General features: G+C 41.9%; 1 protein-coding gene across 3 annotated transcripts in view; it reads right to left on the bottom strand.

Annotated features, from left to right (window-relative positions):
- inpp4b (inositol polyphosphate-4-phosphatase type II B) overlaps positions 1-16,400 on the bottom strand; it is a 996,728-nt gene extending 980,328 nt beyond the window's left edge. For 2 of the 3 annotated variants that reach the window (XM_068043111.1, XM_068043134.1), the window contains exon 1: positions 16,315-16,400. The gene's annotated coding sequence lies outside the window, so the exon portion shown is untranslated. Of the gene's footprint in view, positions 1-16,094; positions 16,114-16,314 lie in introns of those variants that run through there. The other variant, XM_068043119.1, reaches the window with a different exon arrangement.
- Positions 16,401-21,461: the final 5,061 nt, after the last annotated feature.

The raw sequence follows: 21,461 nt of genomic DNA, 5'->3' as shown, positions 1-21,461 counted from the left end.
TAATGTAATTGGAAAATTTTTGTGCTGATTTTGATATGCTTGTAAGCTTTTCATTTTCCCTTTTGGTAGCTCTTACTGTTTGGTTTGTCACCTTTTGTTGCTCTTTGTATCATTCCCATTCGCCAGGATCTCTGCTATTTTTGGATGCTTTTGCTTTCAGTTTTATGTTAGCTCTTTTGTTATCCATGACTCTCTTTTTTGGCAAGTAGAACTCTTGCTCTTTACAAGTATAAACTAGTTCTGTATAATAAATTCCTTTTTGAACACCTCCCACTGGTCTTTGTTGTTTTACCCATTAACAGATTTGCCTAGTTTACTGTGGACAGTCTTTGTATTAACACGTTGAAGTCAGCTTAATGGAAGTCTAGAATTTTAGTAGCTATTTCACGTTTCTCCCTTGCAAACACTATGATGAAGTTGACCATATTATGATTGCTATTAGTTAAATGTTCGCATACTGTTAAGCTGTTAACTAAATCTGACTCATTACTTATTATTAAATCTAACATGGTCTGCCCCTTTGTTGGTTCTAGGACACTTTGCAGAAAACCATCCCGGACATACTCAAGAAATTCACTATCTTTCTGACATGCTCGTTAAAGTTAAAATCCCCCATTAGACAATGATGCATTTGTTATATGCTTGGCTAATCTCTGCATTTATACAAGCTACCACTTCACAGCTACAAGGGGGGCCTGTACACAACTCCTGCTAGTCTTAAATCCTTTTCTATTTCTTAATACTACCCATAAAGTCTCCATTTATATCCTCTTTTGTCATGAAAGTGATTTCATCCTTAATCATTAAGGCTACTCCTTCCCCTCTATCACTTTCTCCAACTTACTTGTAGACCTTATAACCGGGTATATTTAGTTCCCAGCCCTAACAGTGGTGCAGTGGTTAGCACCGCAGCCTCACAGCTCCAGCGACCCGGGTTCAATTCTGGGTACTGCCTGTGTGGAGTTTGCAAGTTCTCCCTGTGTCTGCGTGAGTTTCCTCCAGGTGCTCCGGTTTCCTCCCACATGCCAAAGACTTGCAGGTTGATAGGTAAATTGGCCATTAGCAATTGCCCCTAGTATAGGTAGGTGGTAGGGAAATATAGGGACAGGTGGGGATGTGGTAGGAATATGGAATTAGTGTAGGATTAGTATAAACGGGTGGTTGATGGTCGGCACAGACTCGGTGGGCCGAAGGGCCTGTTTCAGTGCAGTATCTCTAAACTAAACTAAACTAACCATCTTGCAGCCATGTCTCCATAATCAGGACAATGTCATACCCTCTAAGTGAAGCTACACCTGCAACTTATTCAATTTGTATCTTATACTCCGTGCATTTGTATAACAAATGCTTATTCAGGCCATACACTCTTACCTGTCTTTCTGCTCTACTCACAGATTTCCTATTTCTCTCTCCTGGTTTAATTATTTTACATCTTTTAGTCTTCTCTATACCTGTAGTGCCAAAAGCACAATTTCTGCTTGTTACTCTACTCTCTTCCCTTTTGTTTGTTCTCAAACTATTAACTGTACTATGTTTTCCACCTGAACCCTCCCCCAACCTCCCACCACACCCCTCCCTCCTAATCCCACTTACTAGTTTAAAGTTCTTATGACAATCCTATTTATCCTTTTCCCTAGGACCCTGATCCCAGCTCATTTCAGATGGAGCCCGTCCCAATTCTACAATTCCTTCCAGTCCTAGTACTGCTGCCAGTGTCCCATGAAATGATTATTTAGGAGTTTATGTCTCACTCGGAGTTATAAGAACCAAGGCTATCCTCCTGCCTTCCGATATAGTTCCAGTATTTATGAGGTACCTAAAATTATTTGCTACGTTGGATCCTCTATTTCACCTTTTGCTTCACGATTCTAAATCACGATTCTTCATCATCCAGATGTTCAACAAACATTTAATTCCTTGACACACGCTTCACTAATCTCCAACTTCATTATAAATCCCTGTACAAAATGTCTATCAAGAATTTGACTACAGTCTTCAACAGTGAAGAATTATGTGAAGAATTTAATTAACATACCTGTCACTTCCTTATCCTCTGCAATATTTCTATGCAGCTTATGCTTTAAAACTCAGACAAATGACTGAAACAATGCTGAGTAATATGAGGCAATGCATTTTGGAAGGATAAGAGAACATATACACTGAACAGAAAAACTTTAGAAGGTATATAGGAACATGGACTTAGGAGATCAGATACACAAATATTTAAAAGCCATAAAAAAGGTATGAGATTCTAGTTTTATAAATAGGGGGCATCGCGTATAAAAGCAAGGAGGAAATGCTAATGCTACATATATTTAAGCCGCTGTAAGATATTACATCCAGTTTTGGGCACTTTTACTTAGGAAGGATATCAAGGCCATGAAGATGGAGCAGAAATTATTCACTCAGGTGATCCCGAAGATGAGGTGCTTCAGTTATGAGTGAAGACAAACTAGGAATCTTTTCATTACAACAAAAAAAGTTAACAGAAGTTAAAAGGTATTCAAAACAAGAGAGGTCGTGATAAACTAAATCAGAAAAAAAAAATATGCACTGTCAGGCAAACCCACCCCCCCCCCACCCCTCCCCGCCTGCCAAGACTGAGGCACACATTATTTAACCACATGAACATTAAAATGTAAAAATTGCAAGTTCCTGACTGGAAAGACACTTGCACAGTACCAGACAATAAGGAAACAAATGGAGCCAGTCCCTGACCCCCAATAGACAGAAAGAGACCTGGTCATACCAGTCAGTAACATGACTACCTGCTGGCCAACTAGGGGAGTTTTAAACGAGAAAAACGGAATTTGAACTTCCAACAAAAGAATTGGAACAAAACACTGTGTGATCATGGACTGAGAACATCTCTCCTATCTGCCTGCTTCCATCTCCTTCCCAAGGAACTGAATCTTGTGAAAACACGTGAAACTCAAAGAAAGGTTTCATACGTGAACAAGGTTTTAAGACGACTACTGAGCCCCAAGGAAACGCAAGACCATATCTTTAATCAAGGACTACAGCGAGCTTGAGAAACAGTAACAAGATATTGCCTCAAACTGTTCTACTTATCTTTTTTCTGCTCTTTTCTGTCCCTATTTGCATGTGTGTATCACGTGTGCATGTTAGCGTGGGTGCATTGTATATCCGTAGGCGTTAACCATATTAGAGTTTAAGTTTAAGGGTTAATAAACTTCAATCTTTCTTCTTTAAACCAAAGAAAGCCTGTTTGTGCTCATTTCTTTGCTTTATAATTGGAATGTTGTGAACAAGGATTCACAAAGGAGGAGCTCAAAATACAGTGTGTTTAAAATTAAACCCTGTTACAATAAGACCAAATGAAGATAGTAAGAGACCCCTAGACACCTTTCACACCTGGTAGTAACAGCACCAATTGGTGAATCGATAGCTAGAGGGGGTAAACTTGAGAGAATCACGACAGCACAGATGGGGGCCATTCAGCCCATTGTGTCTGCACCGGCACTCTGAACGAGCAATTCACCTAATGCTATTCCCCCACCTTCTCCCTGCAACCCTGCACATTCTTCCTTTTCAGGTAACAGTCTAATTCCCTTTTGAATGCCTCACTTAAGATCCTCAATAAAATAATGAAGTGTGAGCTTAGGAGAATTTATTTTTACACAGAAGGTTGTTAAGACATGGAATAGTCTACTTTTTTTTATTTGTTTGTGGGATGTGGGCATCGCTGCCTAGGGCAGCATTTGTTTCCCATCCCTAATTGCCCTTGAACTGAATGGCTTGCTAGGCCATTTCAGAGAACATTTTAAGAGTAACCACATTGCTGTGGGTCTGGAGTCACATGTAGGCCAGACCAGGTAAGGACAGCAGATTTTCTTCCCTACTAGAAATAATGGTGTTGGCAGAATCTAAAACAGCTTTTACAAAGTATTTGAAGGAGAATAATTTTTTTAAGCATGAGGAAAGAGTGAAGAAATGACAGAGAATGGGATGGAGTGGATAGGTCTTTCAGAAAGCCAGCACAGAAGCAATAGGCCAAATGACATAGGCAGTAAAACTCTATGAGGACATCTGAAAAATTCTGTTTCACACTTTCCTTTTGGTTGCCCCAGTCCAACCACTTTACCCAAAGGATGTTAAAATCTCCATGGTTATCCACTCACCCTGGTGCTCTTTCACATTCTTACTTCTAGCTTGTTCACTGTGAGTTGGAGGTTGAGAGAAATGAAAGTTATTATTTAATTATCCTCATTTGTTTCTGCCTCGATTAAGAACTTAAAAAAGGAAGAAACAAGCAACGATGTTCAAAAAGTTATTTCTTTCCAATAGACAACCCACTCAATAATAACTATAAATAATTTATTTAACCTCCCAAGGGAATGTTCAGTTCCACCCTGCCCTACAAAAGGCAGTTGAAACAAAAATTCAGATTGGCTATCTGTTCCCATATTGTATATCAAAGACCAATTGCTTTCTTTCCAAGTGAAGCAGTGATTTACCCTTACCTCTTTCAATGTATTATACTGACAATACCACGTCCTCTATACTGGTAAGACTAAAACAAGATTGGGTAATAGTTTGTGGAACACCTCAGTTCAGTCCATAAGCATGACCACAAGCTTCTGGTCGCCAGTCATTTTAATTTTTCACCACTCTGACCTCTGTCCTCAGTCTCCTACATTGTTCCAATAAAGTTCAACTTAAGCTCGGGGAACAGCACCTTATCTTTTGATGAGGCACTTTACAGCCTTCCGGATGCAACACTGAGTTCAACAATTTCAGATCGTAACCACTGTTTCCATTTTTTTCTGACAGCTGCTATTGATAATGATTCTGCAACTCCATTTACACCCCCCTAGACCCATCTGCTGTTGCTTTACTAGTACCCATTACCACCCCATTTTGCCTTGCATCATCCCTTTTGCCATTTAATCTCTCCTATCTTCCATTCTATCACAGACCTTCCCTGCCTTTGTACTTGCTTAAAATCTATTGCATTTCTAACTTCTTCCAGTTCTGATGAAAGATCACTGATCTCAAACATTAACTTTGTTTCTCTATCCATGCATGATTCTGCCCAACCTGCTGAATATTTCCAGCTATTATATCCCAGAATCATGGCCCATTCAGCATTCAATTACTTCAGCATCTGTCTTGACTTCACAGGCACCGTTTTGATAGTTGCTACATCATTTATCAATTCCTTCTCCAATTTGATTCGATACATTTAGTTTCATCTCAGAATTTTCTCTTTGCAGTCAAGCTTGTGTGATACCATGAATATTTCATCCATTTTCAGCCTTGGCTCAGTGGTGGCACTCTCACTTCTGAGTCATGGATTAAGCCCCCCGCCCCCCCCCCATTCCAGAGACCCAAGCACGTAATCCAAGCTGACATGTCAGTGCAGCACTGCACTGGTTGGAGGTGCCATCTTTTCAATAAGACGTTAAACCAAGACTCTATTTGTCCTCTCAGATGGATGTTAAAGATCCCATGGCACTTTTTCAAAGAAGAGCAAGGGAATTCTCCCTTTGTTCTGATAAATATTTATCCTTCAACCAATATGCTAAAAGCAAATTGCAGCTCATCACCATCTCAAGGGCAATTAGGGATGGGCAACAAATGCTGATCTAGTGGGTGATGCCCACATTCCATGAAAGAATAAAAAGTTCTCCCTGTGACCGCGTGGGTTTTCGCTCGGTTTCCTCCCACAGCCAAAGACTTGCAGGTTGATAGGTAAATTGGCCATTATAAAATGCCCCTAGTATAGGTAGGTGGTAGGGGAATTGAGGGAAGGTGGGGATGGGGTAGGAATATGGGATTAATGTAGGATTAGTATAAATGGGTGGTTGATGGTTGGCACAGACTTGGTGGGCCAAAGGGCCTGTTTCAGTGCTGTATCACTAAATAAAAATAAATAAAATTATCTGGTCATTATCACATGTCTGTTTGTGGGGCCTTGCTGTGACCATTGGCCAATATTTCCCCTCCCTGGGGTGATCAAAGATAAATTTAGCATTCCACAACTACCAATGGGCAAAATCTGGGAACTTTCATGTATGTTTGGCTCAGTATGAAATCACATAGTCCATTAACCCAGTGAGCAATAGCAGTGCTCCAACACTAATATTTTCAAAATAGGCGGATGGTAATTTTGTTACAAGAGGAAAACTTTTCTCTATTCAGTTCGATTGTAAGTGACCTGGGTCACTGTAATTTTTCTCACTATAACAGAAGCTTCACAATGTCAAGATTTATTGTAAGCAGGTTCTACTGTAAATTACAGTCCTATATCAACTGATCTGCCACTAAAAAAGCTTCCCATTATTGAAATTATTATAGGTCCCACAAATTTAGCATGCTCTATATTTCCAAAATAATTGCAAAGATAATGGATTTACAAAAAGCAGCAAGATTATAATTACAATGAAAACGACTTCAAGGTAAGACTGCAAAGAATCTATCAACGGCTGCAAACTGGTTCACCAGCACCACCCACTGGTGCTGTTTGGTAATTGTCTTTACCTTTATCGTCAAAATTAAATTTAAATATGAACTGTTACTGTGTTGTGGGGGGACGGGGGGGATAAAGAACCTAGAAAGCCAGGTTATCATTTTTATCACATGGTCCATAAGCAACTCAAATTACATAATTGAATTTGTGAACAGCGGGGACAGATGCTTTTCTGGATTTACTGGGTGCCAATACCTTTAAGAACATTTAACGTTAAAGAGATCAATACATCAGACCTACAGAAAGCAATTATTTAGAACAGCTTGTCCAGTGGATTGTAGTCCACAATGTGTAACAAACATTCAAGTGAGAACCTCTTAGATTACTCTTTATCCATTGATGCAGATGTCCACTGCACCACTATTAAACTGACTAAAAACTAGTCAAGGGGCTTTGCTAGGACATACTGCTACTCTTCTCTAGGCCATGATCTGAACAACTAAATTAAATAAATGTAGTAGCATATAGGGGCTGCCCTGAATAAGATGATTAGAGATCCACATGTCACGTAATGGATGAACTATTCTGGGCTGAAGCACAGTCAAACAAACAACACTGATGACTGTAAACCAACGCGTTATTTACCTTTTAATGTACAATCACTTTTTAACAAAGTAACTGTTCCTTTATTTTCTTTTGCATTAATGAATGTAGACCGGTTGTGTTGGACTCCCATGTGTGTGGAGTCTGTCTCATGGTGGAAACATGGAGCATTGAAGTACCCAGACCGAAGACATCTAATAAACTGTATTGTGGGCCTGAAGGCGCAAGGAAGGACGGTCAATTTTGGTCATGACAGAGTCTTGCCAGAATTAGCAAGGTCTACAAAACCAATTAAACTGAAAAAGTGCTAGCATCTGTGAAGAGATACAGGTCTTGCTCATTAAGAGCTAAAAAACAAATGTCTGTCTGTACCAGCCTGCAGGTTAATAATGGTGCTAGAAATAGAAAGAGAGCTAAACTGTCTTTGTTATCTGAAGCAGTGGGACTTGAAATGTCTGCATGAGGCCCAAGTTGGCAACCATCTGGAGAAGTAGCTGCCTATTTTCCAAAGAATAGTGAGGTAATTGCAGACCAATTGAAAGAGTTAAAGACAGGTTTTACCTTATATGGAACAGGGCCATAGCAAAAAGGATATAAAAAGCCCACAGGAACATCTCTGCTGCAGTGGTTAGGGTGGTGTGGTCGGCCATCCAGAAGTCGCGCACAGAAGATTTGTCAGCAGACTGACACCGAGATGGACTCTGGCTCACAGGCTGCTAAGCAATCGGTATTATCATGAGTATGTAATATTGCTTAGTGGTGTATAAAGGTGTACCACATCTAGTGGAACAACATACAAGTTGTTGTGTGCCACTGATACCCAGAGTAAACCTTTAGACCAGAGAGAGGATCTTACACGACGCTGAATTAAATGCCAGAGGTGAGCTGCCAACTAGGGATGGGGCCGTACTGGACCTGGTATTGGGGAATGAGCCCAGCCAGGTGGTCGAAGTTTCAGTAGGGGAGCATTTCGGGAACAGTAACCATAATTCCATAAGTTTTAAGGTACTTGTAGATAAGGATAAGAGTAGTCCTCCGGTGAAGGTGCGAAATTGGGGGAAGGCTAACTATAATAATATTAGGCAGGAACTGAAGAATTTAGATTGGGGGCGGCTGTTTGAGGGTAAATCAACATCTGACATGTGGGAGTCTTTCAAACGTCAGTTGATTAGAATCCAGGACCAGCATGTTCCTGTGAGGAAGAAGGATAAGTTTGACAAGTTTCAGGAACCTTGGATAACGCGGGATATTGTGAGCCTAGTCAAAAGGAAAAAGGAAGCATTCGTAAGGGCTGGAAGGCTAGGAACAGACGAAGCCCTTGAGGAATATAAAGACAGGAGGAAGGAACTTAAGCAAGAAGTCAGGAGGGCTAAAAGGGGTCATGAAAAGTCATTGGCAAATAGGATTAATGAAAATCCCAAGACTTTTTATACGTATATAAAGAGCAAGAGGGTAACCAAAGAAAGGGTTGGCCCACTCAAGTACAGAGGAGGGAATCTATGTGTGGAGGCAGAGGAAATGGGTGAGGTACTAAATGAGTACTTTGCATCAGTATTCACCAAAGAGAAGGACTTGGTGGATGATGAGCCGTGTGAAGGGAGTGTAGATAGTCTCGGTCATGTCGTTATCAAAAAGGAGGAGGTGTTGGGTGTCTTGCAAAGTATTAAGGTAAGATAAGTCCCTATGGCCTGATGGGATCTACCCCAGAATACTGAGGAAGGCAAGGGAAGAAATTGCTGGGGCCTTGACAGAAATCTTTGCATCCTCATTGGCTAGAGGTGAGGTCCCAGAGGACTGGAGAATAGCCAATGTTGTTCCTTTGTTTAAGAAGGGTAGCAAGGATAATCCAGGAAATTATAGGCCGGTGAGCCTTACGACAGTGGTAGGGAAATTATTAGAGAGGATTCTTCGGGACAGGATTTACTCCCATTTGGAAACGAACAAACTTATTAGCAAGAGGCAGCATGGTTTTGTGAAGGGGAGGTCGTGTCTCACTAACTTGATTGAGTATTTTGAGGAAGTCACGAAGATGATTGATGAAGGAAGGGCAGTGGATGTTATCTACATGGACTTCAGTAAAGCCTTTGACAAGGTCCCTCATGGCAGACTGGTACAAAAGGTGAAGTCACACGGGATCAGAGGTGAGCTGGCAAGATGGATACAGAACTGGCTCGATCATAGAAAATAGAGGGTAGCAGTGGAAGGGTGCTTTTCTGAATGGAGGGCTGTGACTAGTGGTGTTCCGCAGGGATCAGTGCTGGGACATTTGCTGTTTGTAGTATATATAAATGATTTGGAGGAAAATGTAGCTGGTCTGATTAGTAAGTTTGCGGATGACACAAAGGTTGGTGGAGTTACGGATAGTGATGAGGATTGTCAGAGGATACAGCAGGATATAGATCGGTTGGAGACTTGGGCGGAGAAATGGCAGATGGAGTTTAATCCGGACAAATGTGAGGTAATGCATTTTGGAAGGTCTAATGCAGGTGGGAAGTATACAGTAAATGGCAGAACCCTTAGGAGTATTGACAGGCAGAGAGATCTGGGTGTACAGGTCCACAGGTCAGTGAAAGTGGCAACGCAGGTGGATAAGGTAGTCAAGAAGGCATACGGCATGCTTGCCTTCATCGGTCGGGGCATAGAGTATAAAAATTGGCAAGTCATGCTGCAGCTGTACAGAACTTTAGTTAGGCCACATTTAGAATATTGAGTGCAATTCTGGTCACCACACTACCAGAAGGACGTGGAGGCTTTGGAGAGGGTACAGAAGAGGTTTACTAGGATGTTGCCTGGTCTGGAGGGCTTAAGCTATGAGGAGAGGTTGGATAAACTTGGATTGTTTTCACTGGAACGACGGAGGTGGAGGGGCGACATGATAGAGGTTTACGAAGTTATGAGCGGCATGGACAGAGTGGATAGTCAGAAGCTTTTTCCCAGGGTGGAAGAGTCAGTTACCAGGGGACATAGGTTTAAGGTGAGAGGGGCAAAGTTTAGAGGGGATGTGCAAGGCAAGTTCTTTACACAGAGGGTGGTGAGTGCCTGGAACTTGCTGCCGGGGGAGGTGGTGGAAGCAGGTACGATAGCGACGTTTAAGAGGCATCTTGACAAATACATAAATAGGATGGGAATACAGTCCCCGGAAGTGCAGAAAGTTTTAGTTTAGGCAGGCATCAAGATCAGCGCAGGCTCGGTGGGCCGAATGGCCTGTTCCTGTGCTGTACTGTTCTTTGTTTGCCTGTGCTCAACAGGTGTTCTCTTGCATGGCAAAGAAGCTCAAAAAATATTACTGTTACAGGGAAGAGTCAAGCAGTGAAGAAAAAGCGGCTCAGAGGTTTCAACAACCTTCTGTGGCATTCCTGAAAGCTGTGCATATCTTTGTCCCTGCACAAATTCACCTGTTGTTGGTGGATTTAAACTCGTTTGATGCGATTCCTGGCTTTGACAAGAACTGTAGGCTCGAGATTCCTGCTTACAAAAGTATTGCAAAAGAAGTAGATTGTACTTTGTCTGTGCTGAAATTTTGAAACTCTGTGGAATGCAGAATCCCCCACCTTGCAAGGCTAGCACAGCGCTGTCTGACAATTCCAACAAACTCTGTGGATGTGGAGAGTGCTGGGTCTAAACATAGACAAGTGTTCACAGAGCAGAGACAGGGAATGATGAAAGGGACAGTTGCAGGTTACTCCATGCTCACATTACACTACTGACTTCAGTGAGTAAAGAATGTGACCTGTTTATAATCAGCATTTTTTAACAATTTTTGAGGCTACAATAAATGCCATTTGAAACCAGAAACCTCCCTTGTCTTTTTTTGTTTCAAATAGATCATTTTCATGGTTTGTTGCACACTGTGAAATTTACAATTTAAATACGTGAAATTCACGATTCTTAAAATGCTGTGACTGTGAAATTTGTTAGATCTGACCATGAATTTGGTACGGCTCTAGGCATAAGACTTAATTACTGCCAAACAACCTCACCTGGGACTGAAAATTGTTTTAAAAGTGTGGAGTGTCATTCCTTCACATTTTAATTATTGCTGAGATTTTTTTTAAAATTAAAAACTTTTATAGTTTTTCTTTCTGTCTCATCTCTCCCTCTCTCAATTCCATCAACAGCGACTACACTTCAAAAGTACTTAATTGGCTGTAAAGCACTTTGAGATGTTTGGTGGTCATGAAAGGCACTATATAAATGCAAGGCTTTCTTTCTCTTCTTTCGTTTTCTGTACATGTTTAGCCTGGAACAAAATATTCTAACCTATACTTCTTGGTTCAGTGGCTCAGTCCAGATTCTGCAATCTGATTGGTTGAGGGGACATGCCATTGATTGCCCTGTACATACAGGTCCCAAATCCCCTGTAGATAATGTTTTTGCTCTCAAATTACTATAAGTCCCGTTACAGAATCCCACAAGAAGTCTGTGGGCAAGGGTAACGAACAGTGAGTGCCGTTCATTCACCACTGACAACAAAATCTGGCTCCATACATTTGTGTTATTTGCAAGTGCACTTATAACTTGCTCAGCAATTTTTGGGGGTCTTGCATGTCACCTTTTGTAATAAAGATGCATACACAATAACCCCTCTCTCCATTTGCATCCCTGACCTATCTCCTATCTAACTTGTTTCTCCCCTTATGACCACCTGTTTCTCTTGATCCCCATAGCTGTAGTTTCTGCTTATTTTCCTTCTACTGCTTTAAGGAACTCTCATACGTAATCTGTGGACTGTTCCAGGCGTCTTAGCATTCCATTGCTCAAGCAGACCACAGTTCTAATTTATATTTATTAAAAAACTGCTTCTTGCCACACCTCTGTGAAATAAGGATGTTTTAAATTCTCAAGATTTATAAATTGAAAAAAGTGAAAAAAAATACGATATGGCAGAGTCACATTTCAGGATTTTTTTTTGGGGGGGGTGGTGGAAGAAGGTACTTTAAAATGCTGGGTTTTTAAAGAAAAGTGTAGCCATGCAATTTTAAAAAAAGACTTAAGATGGTTCAAATGCTAGTAATCAAAGCTTTAATGTTGGTTCCTCAAGAACTGTAAGCAATATATTAGCCTGCCCCAATTACTGGTGAACACCACCCGCTCATTGCATTCAGAAGTCTTAGTGCTGGGTGCTCAGCAGGGCTGGTCTAACAGGTCTTCCCTTCTGGCTGTAAACTAGCGTCAACACCAGAGACACAGTCAGTCAGGTTTTTAAGCAAAAAATTGTGACAGGAAGCTTTGGCCAGACTCGGAAGGAAAATGCACAAGGATGGTTAGTAATTAATTTGTTGAAGTCAAATAAGATGACTCACAGTTTAGGGAATCAGAGAGTGTTCATCTTTTTTATGATTATGCAAAGATTAATTGTGCTCACTGAATTCAATTAGCTCATCAGAACTGCTGTTGTTTATGCTCACTTAGTGAAATAAACAACAACTTGCATTTATATAGTGCCTTTAGCATAGTAAACATCCCTAGGCACTTCACAGAAACATTATCAAACAAGATTTGACACTGAGTCACATAAGGAGATATTGGGGCAGATGAAGTAGGCTTTAAGGAGCACCTTAAAGGAGAAGAGAGGCAGAGAAAGGTTTAGGAAGGGAATTCCAGAGTTTCGCAAAGCAGCTTAATTCTTCATACCTGATGCCCTCTTACCAGGAGTTTTTTTGATCCATCTTAAAAAGATTGGAGAGTCAAGCAGGGGCATATGTGACAGACACAAATAGCCAGTTCACATTACAAGGGGCTGCATTTCTGCTTTATGTTATCACATAAGTAGGTATTGGACAATGAGATTCTACTCTGGCATGTAGGGACATGGAATCAACTTACAGGAGCAAGTGATATGACTGAACCAAGAAGGTGTCAAAGGCAGAACCAAATTTGTGAGAAGAGCTTTCGTGCTTCTCTCAACTTCATCTCAAAGCATTAAATTGCATTGACCACTGTTACGTGGGCAAATTCACCATCACATCACTGACACATAACTGTGTACAAAGACAATATCGTCTTTCAAAACACTGTACTATGCAACAATGCATTTGTAAGTGTTAAATATTTGCTGCTCCCATTATGTTAATTAAAAATGTGCTAAAAGTCTTGAGTTGCAAATAATGGGGAAAATGGGTGGTTTAAGGAGAAAGAGGCAGAAGCAGTATGTCAGTTTTCACTGTTTGTATTCTATGCAGACTTTTCAGATCAATATGAAATATTCAAATGTATCTGTAAAAGATTGTTTACTTGGCATTTGGCATAAACACAGAACTCTCAGTTAAAATGGCAGCAACTCTTGTGCTACACTAATAATGTGCCTGTAAAGTTCAACAATCTGACAGGATCTTGCCAATGCCATAGGGATAAACTCTGGCATGTGTTACGACCAGGTGAGAAAGAGGTCCAGAGTTCCCTTTCAGTCTTCACCTGGTCTGACTGTAACAGGGTATAATTTTAAACACACCGCGTATTTAGCTCCCCCTTGGTGAATCCTTGTTTACCACTTTCCAATTATAAGGCAAAGGAACCAGCACAAACAGGCTTTCTTAGGTTTAAAGAAAAGTTGAAATTTATTAAACTTAAACTCTAATTCGGTTAACACGTACGGATGCACGCCATGCCCCACGCTAGCATGCATACGCGATACACGCATGAAAAATAAAGAGGAAAGGTTTGACGCAATATCTGAAGAGTTTGTGTTACGGTTCTTCAAGTTCACTGTACAGTCCTTGATTGTAGGTAGATCTTGCTTTTCGCTGGGGCCCAGTATTCCTCTTAAACCTTGTTCGCTGTAGGAAACTTTTCTCTCTTGGGGTTCATGTGTTTTCAGTGGATTCAGCTGCTTGTGAGACAGACGGGAGAGATCTTCTCAGTCCAGGAGCAAACAGCTTTCTTTTCAAACTGTTTGTACAAATTCAAAAAACCCAGGTTGCCCAGCAGGTTAGTCATGTGACTAGCTGGTTTGACCATGTCCATTTGTGTATTCAGCCATCTTAGCTGTCAACCTGGAATGCAAGCTCCCCCACCTTTAACGTCTGGTGATCAAAAGTCCATTGTGGGTTGAATGTGTCAGGGAATGGCTGCTTTGTACTTCCAAACACTGTCTGTTAATATGCAAATATATTTTCCAACCACGGTTGATCTGTTTAACAAGTCCTTTCTTCACTCCAGTAACAGTTTAAAATCAATGTACATGACAAAATTAATGTGCCTCATTCTTGGCAGGTGGGGGCCGAGCATGACACATGCAATAAACCTCATCAAGGCCTCATATCTCTGAGGATTTTGGCTGTTGAAAATCCAAAAAGCAGGAGATTTTTCTTTCTCTACACTCTGACCAGCAGAGCTATACTGAAACTCTTCACAGATGTTGCAATAAAATGAACGTCCACTTATGATCCAGTGTTTGGGTTCTTCAAAAGAGATTATAAATCCAGTTCATCATGTATCGCAAGAGGCCAAGGAAGTAACTAGTTCCATAGATAGCACCGCTCTCTCTCTCCCTTTAAGACCCTCCACAAAACCTCTCCCTTTGACCAGGTTTATTCACCTGTCCTAATATCCTTTGGCTTGGTAGCAATTTTTGTCTGATTACACTCCTGTGAAGTATCTTGGGTAGTTTTCCTACATTAAAGGCATTATATAAATGCAAGTTGTTGTTTGAGGATCTATTCAGTTGTATCAGTTAAGTCAGCATGTCACTGTGCAACCCTCTTGATATCAAGCTTTTGAAGTAGATAGTAGATTTTCTTATGTCTGATCTTCAGTCAACAACCAAACCAACAATCTTTCTTTTCAGATGATCCATCAGCCCTTGGTTACATTCTATATTAATGACCTAACAAATGCATTTCTACGACACAAAAGAAAAGTAACACCTTTACCAGATAACGAGAGATTAGTTTATAACTCAGTCAATTATAGGATATTGTAGGATACTTGAAGAACATTATTTATGGCTGATAACATTTGTATAGTAAGGTATGGATAAATGGTAACATTAAAACTTAAATCAAATTGTCCTGTTTTCTTTTTCCCAAAGTATGCTATCAATGTCAGACTGACTCTATAGCTTGCATGATTTGAGTGGCTCCACTGTGTGAGCAAAGTTCCAAAAGGAGTACATCTCCAAAATGGAAGGAGAAACCAATGTTACAAATTAAGATAAAATCAAAATACTCGCAGATGCTGCAAATCCGAAATAAAAACAAGAAATGCTGGAAATACTCAGCAGGTCTGGCAGCATCTGTGGAGAGAGAAGAAAAACAAGTAATGCTGAAAGGTCACTGAACTGAACTCTGACTCTCTCTCCACGGATGCTGCCATACTTGCTGAGTATTGCCAGCATTTCTTGCTTTTATTATAAATTAAGATACTTCCTTCAAGTTAAGATCATCTTGAGACCACTTTTGATTTGAAGGATTGCCCTGGGCTTATAGGGCACTATTGTGGAAGCCTTAACCTTGGAGCGGTAATAGCCACACGCATAATGGGAGAGATTTCACGATCATCCGCCGTAACTTCAGCGGAAATCCCGTAAAAATTGCGTTTACATCTACCGAAATTAGACCCCCATCCTGTCAAGGCTGAGTCCTCAAAAAAAACCTCTCGGAAAATACCGTCTTTTCTCATTTGGGGAATCTCACTTAGTCATACACCATCCCTCCAGGTGGACTGCAATGATATTCACTACATTTAGTCAGACTGTCGGAGAATTGGAGCGGGAATTTATTCAGGTCACTGACGGAAACGATCCGAAATCTCAATGGACTTTAACACTGCGAGGTTCAGTCTCCAAAACGAATAGCCTTCCTGTTAGCACATGTACATTTAGTTAACTCTAACATTTTAAAAAAATCCTTTCAGAATATTGCACACTCGATAATATCTTAATAGGTAGGAATTAGTGGTTTTGTTTTCTTCACTAAATGAAGAACCATCAACCAATCAGAAAGATTACTTCTAAAAGTCAGTTAACCCTAGCTCGGCCTACATTCAACAGTACCTTTACAATACTACATGTGCACACACGTTAGTTTAGGCAGGTGGTCCCGCTGCCCGCCTGTCTCACCTGAGTCGCGCTCTCTGCCCCCGCCACAGGTGAGTGCTGGAACCGCGAGCAACACCCTCTGGCCGGCCCACGAGCCGGTTCGACCAAGTAGAAGTCCCACCCCCCACAGTCTCCTCAAAACAATGTTGTGAAACAATGATCTCACAGGGTGCGACAAATCCCATTTTAACCATAAACTATCATTTACAATCACAAATTAAAGCTCAAAAATAAACATTACCAGGCACAATCTGGGTGAATGTCCAGCCTCTAAAATTGACCAGTTACAGCACACGACAGGCGATCATTACCCTGCTTCCGTCTTAAGAGTCCGGATAGTTCTGTCATATCTGAACTAATTTTTTCAATTTCTTACTTCCGTGTTTTTATACGGACACTTGGTCAGGACTAAGTTCACGTTTCAGAAAGTTGTTCGTTCTAACCACTCACGTTTTGCCGTGTAAGAAGCTGAGGTTATAAATTTGACGATATTACGACACCTGTCAATGTTGTTGCTAGTAATAGTTGTATGTATACATCAGAATTAAAATTCAGGGTCTTTGTCATTTACCTTAAGCTGCTTTAAAACAAAAGCCGTACAATTATATTCGATTTTGGAACACTATGGGCCCTAGGAACATAGGAAATAGGAGCAGGAGTAGGCCATTCGGAACCTCGAACCTGCTCCACCATTCAACTAGATCATGGTTCATCTACCTCAATGCCATTTCCCTGCACTATCCCCATATCCCTTGATATCTTTAATATCTAGAAATCTATCGATCTGTCTTGAACATACTCAATGACTAAGCCTCCACAGCCCTCTGGGGTAGAGAATTCCAAAGATTCACCACCCTCTGAGTGAAGAAATTCCTCATCTCAGTCCTAAATGGCTTAGCACTTATTCTGAGACTGTCTCCCCTGCTTCTAGACCCTCTGCCAGGGGAAACATCTTTCCTGCATCAACCCTGTTGAGCCCTGTAAGAATTCTGTATGCATCAATGAGATCACCTCTCATTCTTCAAAACTCCAGAGAATACAGACCCAGTCTCCTCAATCTCTCCTCACAGCACAATCCCACCATCCCAGGAATCAGTCTGGTGAACATCCATTGCACTCTCTCTACAGCAAGGCTTCCTTAGGTAAGGAGACCAAAACTGTACACAATACTCCAGGTGTGGTCTCACCAAGGCGCTATACAATCGCAGCAAGACTTCTTTATTCCTGTACTCAATCAAATCCTCTTGTAATCAAGGCCAACATATCACTTGCCTTCCTAATTGCTTGCTGCACCTGCACGTTAGCTTTCAATGATTTATGAACAAGGATACCCAGGTCCCTTTGAACATCAACATTTCTCAATCTCTCACCATTTAAAAAATACTCTGAATTTCTGTTTTTCCCACCAAAGTGGATAGCTTCACAGTTTTCCACATCATATTCCATCTGTCATGTTCTAGCCCATGCAATTTGTCTGTCTAAATCCCCTTGAAGTCTCTTTGCATCATCCTCACAACTCACATTCCCACCTAGTTTTGTTTCATCAGCAAATTTGGAAATATTACATTTGGTCCTCATATCCAAATCACTGATATAGATTGTGAATAGCTGTGGCCCTAGCACTGATCCTTGGGGTAGCCACTAGTCACAGCCTGCCGACCTGAGAATGACCCATTTATTCCTACTCTGTTTTCTGGCTGTTAACCAATTCTTAATCCATACCAGTATTTTACCCCCAATCCCATGTGTTCTAATTTTGCTTACAAAGCGATTCTTGACAAAGCAGCCGCTGACGTCATCAGACTGCACCAAGCTGCACACATGCACAAATGGGCTCCTGCTCTCTGCGTGTGTGCTGCGTTCCGGATTGCCAGGATTGGTTGGCGCAGGCGCAGATGACATCATCGTGTTACGCAGGGAGAGAGCGGGGGGGGGGGGGGGTGGTGGAAGAGTGGCCGAAGACCTTGGTGGCGATGGGTGCGGGTGTGCTCTCCTCCTCCCCCACCCCACAAGCCCACCCTCCCCCTCCCCCCCCGCCCACTCCCTCCAGCCATTGTGTGCTGCCATGTGTTTACTTTGCCTTTGTGTGATTATTTGAGCAACGCCATCTTTAGTCCTGGCAGCTGCCAAAATGTCACAGACTGTGACATTTTAGTGGCACAGACTGCATCTGTGCATGCGCCCGTGCAGCGCCACCTAGTGGTTGCGTTGTCAGCAAATGCAGTCTTTTGCTTACGAACTTCCCAAGTGGGACCTTATCAAAAGCCTTCTGAAAATCCAAATACACCACATCCACTGGTTCCCCTTTAACTATTCTGCTAGTTATATCCTCAAAAAACTCCAACAGATTTGTCAAACATGATTTCCCTTTCATAAATCCATGTTGACTCTGCCCAATCCTATCATTATTTTCTTAGTGTCCAGTTATCACAACCTTTATAATAGATTCTAGCATTTTCCACACTACGATGCCAGGCTAACAGGCCTGAAGGTTTAATATGCAGTGTTTTTGCCATTTTAATTATCATTTCATTGTAAATTAACATTATATATTAGTTTCAATAAACATCTATTTCATTACAGATCATGCGTAATTTTAATTTGAATTAAGGTGGTCATTAGGGGACTATAAGGAAATTTGGAAAGAGGATTCTTTAACGGCTAAACTGAATAGCCCCGAAAACAGACACAGGGATCATGATGTGCAATTAATCAGCACACATTTAATGTAATTCAGGTGGTACGCTAACTTTGTTCTGCCTGCTTATTTGAATGATTGCTGCAAGCAACCAGCACGAACCGTGTTGTTCGTTGACTGCACGCAAGAGGCCCAAAATTGTGCGTGCCTAGTAGCACTTAAAGCTAGGTGCACCTCTTAAAGGGGAAGAGCATTGTAGCTGAAGCTGATGTTGGCAGTCAGGCAGGAAGTGCATCTAACCTGGGAAACAGTGAACAATGGTACAATAGGGGAGAAAGTAGACTCCAAGGTTTACAGATGCTGCACTGGAGGCCTTGGTGGAAGAGCTGGAATGTAGAAAAGATGTCCTGTATCTACACGAGGTCAGATGGCCCTCAGACAGATGTTCAAAAGGCAATGGGAGCTGATAGCTGTGGAGGTCAATCCCAGGAATCAAGTCCTGAATACCTGGATGCAGTGCCACAAGAAATTCAATGACCTCACACAAGTGGTCAAGGTCAGTGAAGGTATGTTCAAATGCCATATCCTACTAACTGTACAACTAGCCTCAGGTATTGTTCAGATCACCACACCACCATCATGCACCTACCAATAGTCTCTATCAATCAGAACCCCTAACGTTCATCGGCTTCACCTCATCCTCATACACTTAGCGCTCCTGCAAACCTCACACCCATATCTCACTGCTTTCACACACTGCCGGTTATTCAACCATGACAGCCACATCAGCCAAACAGATTACACAACACTCAGACACACTTCCCTGTCTCTTGCAGGACAAGGTGGTGCACAAACAGAGGCACTGGGAGCTAACTGGAGGAGGACACACAGGCCTGATATGTCCTAATTCCTATTGAGGAGATGGTGGTGGCCATTATTGGGATGCTGATTGCTGAGACTGTGTTCAATGGCAGGGCTGAAACCAAAGGTGATGGTATCCTCAAACCTAATCGTCCTCTCACATCCTACATTCTCTTTTTACAAGCTGCAAATGGTGTAAGCATGGACCTCTTACTTCCTGGCACCACAACCTTACACTTGTGCCTTCTCCTTTCAGATATCCAAGAGGTGTAATCTGAAAAGGCAGTGGAGGAACATCAAGAAGAAAATGATGCAGAAGACACAACACTATCACTTGATTTTTCACTCACAGCCATTAGCTCAAATACTGACACTGTGCGAATCTTGTAGAATAGATTAGAGATGGGATCTGCAGATGCTGAGACTCTGATCTGTTTATGTTATGAAGTCCACACTCCCAATAACCCTTGATTCCCTTGTTCAACAAGAATTTATCTACCTCCGCCTTAAAAATATTCAATGATTTGGAGGAAAATGTAGCTGGTCTGATTAGTAAGTTTGTGGACGAGACAAAGGTTGGTGGAGTTGCGGATAGTGATGAGGATTGTCACAGGATATAGATCGGTTGGAGACTTGGGCAGAGAAATGGCAGATGGAGTTTAATCCGGCCAAATGTGAGGTAATGCATTTTGGAAGATCTAATAAAGGTGGGAAGTATACAGTAAATGGCAGAACCCTTAGGAGTATTGACAGGCAGAGAGATCTGGGCGTACAGGTCCACAGGTCACTGAAAGTGGCAACGAAGGTGGATAAGGTAGTCAAGAAGGCATACGGCATGCTTGCCTTCATCGGCCGGGGCATAGAGTGTAAAAATTGGCAAGTCATGCTACAGCTGTACAGAACCTTAGTTCGGCCACACTTAGAATATTGCGTGCAATTCTGGTCGCCACACTACCAGAAGGACGTGGAGGCTTTGGAGAGGGTACAGAAAAGGTTTACCAGGATGTTGCCTGGTCTGGAGGGCATTAGCTATGAGGAGAGGTTGGATAAACCCGGATTGTTTTCACTGGAACGACGGAGGTGGAGGGGCGACATGATAGAGGTTTACAAAGTTATGAGCAGCATGGACAGAGTGGATAGTCAGAAGCTTTTTCACAGGGTGGAAGAGTCAGTTACTAGGGAACATAGTTTAAGGTGAGAGGGGCAAAGTTTAGAGGGGATGTGCGAGGCAAGTTCTTTACACAGAGGGTGGTGAGTGCCTGGAACTTGCTGCCAGGGAGGCGGTGGAAGCAGGTACGATAGCGACATTTAAGAGGCATCTTGACAAATACATGAATAGGAAGGGAATAGAGGGATATGGTCCCCGGAAGTGTAGAAGATTTTAGTTTAGACAGGCATCAAGATCGGCGCAGGCTTGGAGGGCCGAATGGCCTGTTCCTGTGCTGTACTGTTCTTTGTTCTTTGACCCAGTCTCCACCACCTTCTGAGGCACAGAGTTCCAAAGTCACACAACCCTCTGAGAGAAACACATTCTCCTCATCTCTGTCCTAAATGGGCAACCCCCAATTTTAAAACAGTGCGCCCTGGTTCTGGACTCCCCCACAAGAGGAAACATCCTCTCCACATCCACCTTGTCTAGACCGATCAGGATCTCAATAACTTCAATCAAGTCTCCCCTCACTATTCTAAACTCCAGTGAAAACAGTCTGTCTAACCTTTCCTCATAAGACAACCCGCACATTGCAGGTATCAATCTAGTAAACCTTCTCTGAACTGCCTCCAACACATTTACATCCTTCCTTAAATAAGGAGACCAAAACTGCACACAGTATTCGAGAGGTGGTCTCACCAATGCCCTGTATAACTGAAGCATAACATCCTTACTTTTA

This window comes from Heterodontus francisci, chromosome 1 (assembly GCF_036365525.1).
Source record: "Heterodontus francisci isolate sHetFra1 chromosome 1, sHetFra1.hap1, whole genome shotgun sequence".
NCBI lineage: Eukaryota > Metazoa > Chordata > Chondrichthyes > Heterodontiformes > Heterodontidae > Heterodontus > Heterodontus francisci.
Note: the sequence above shows the minus strand (reverse complement) of the source record. Positions and strands in the feature narration are given on the sequence as shown.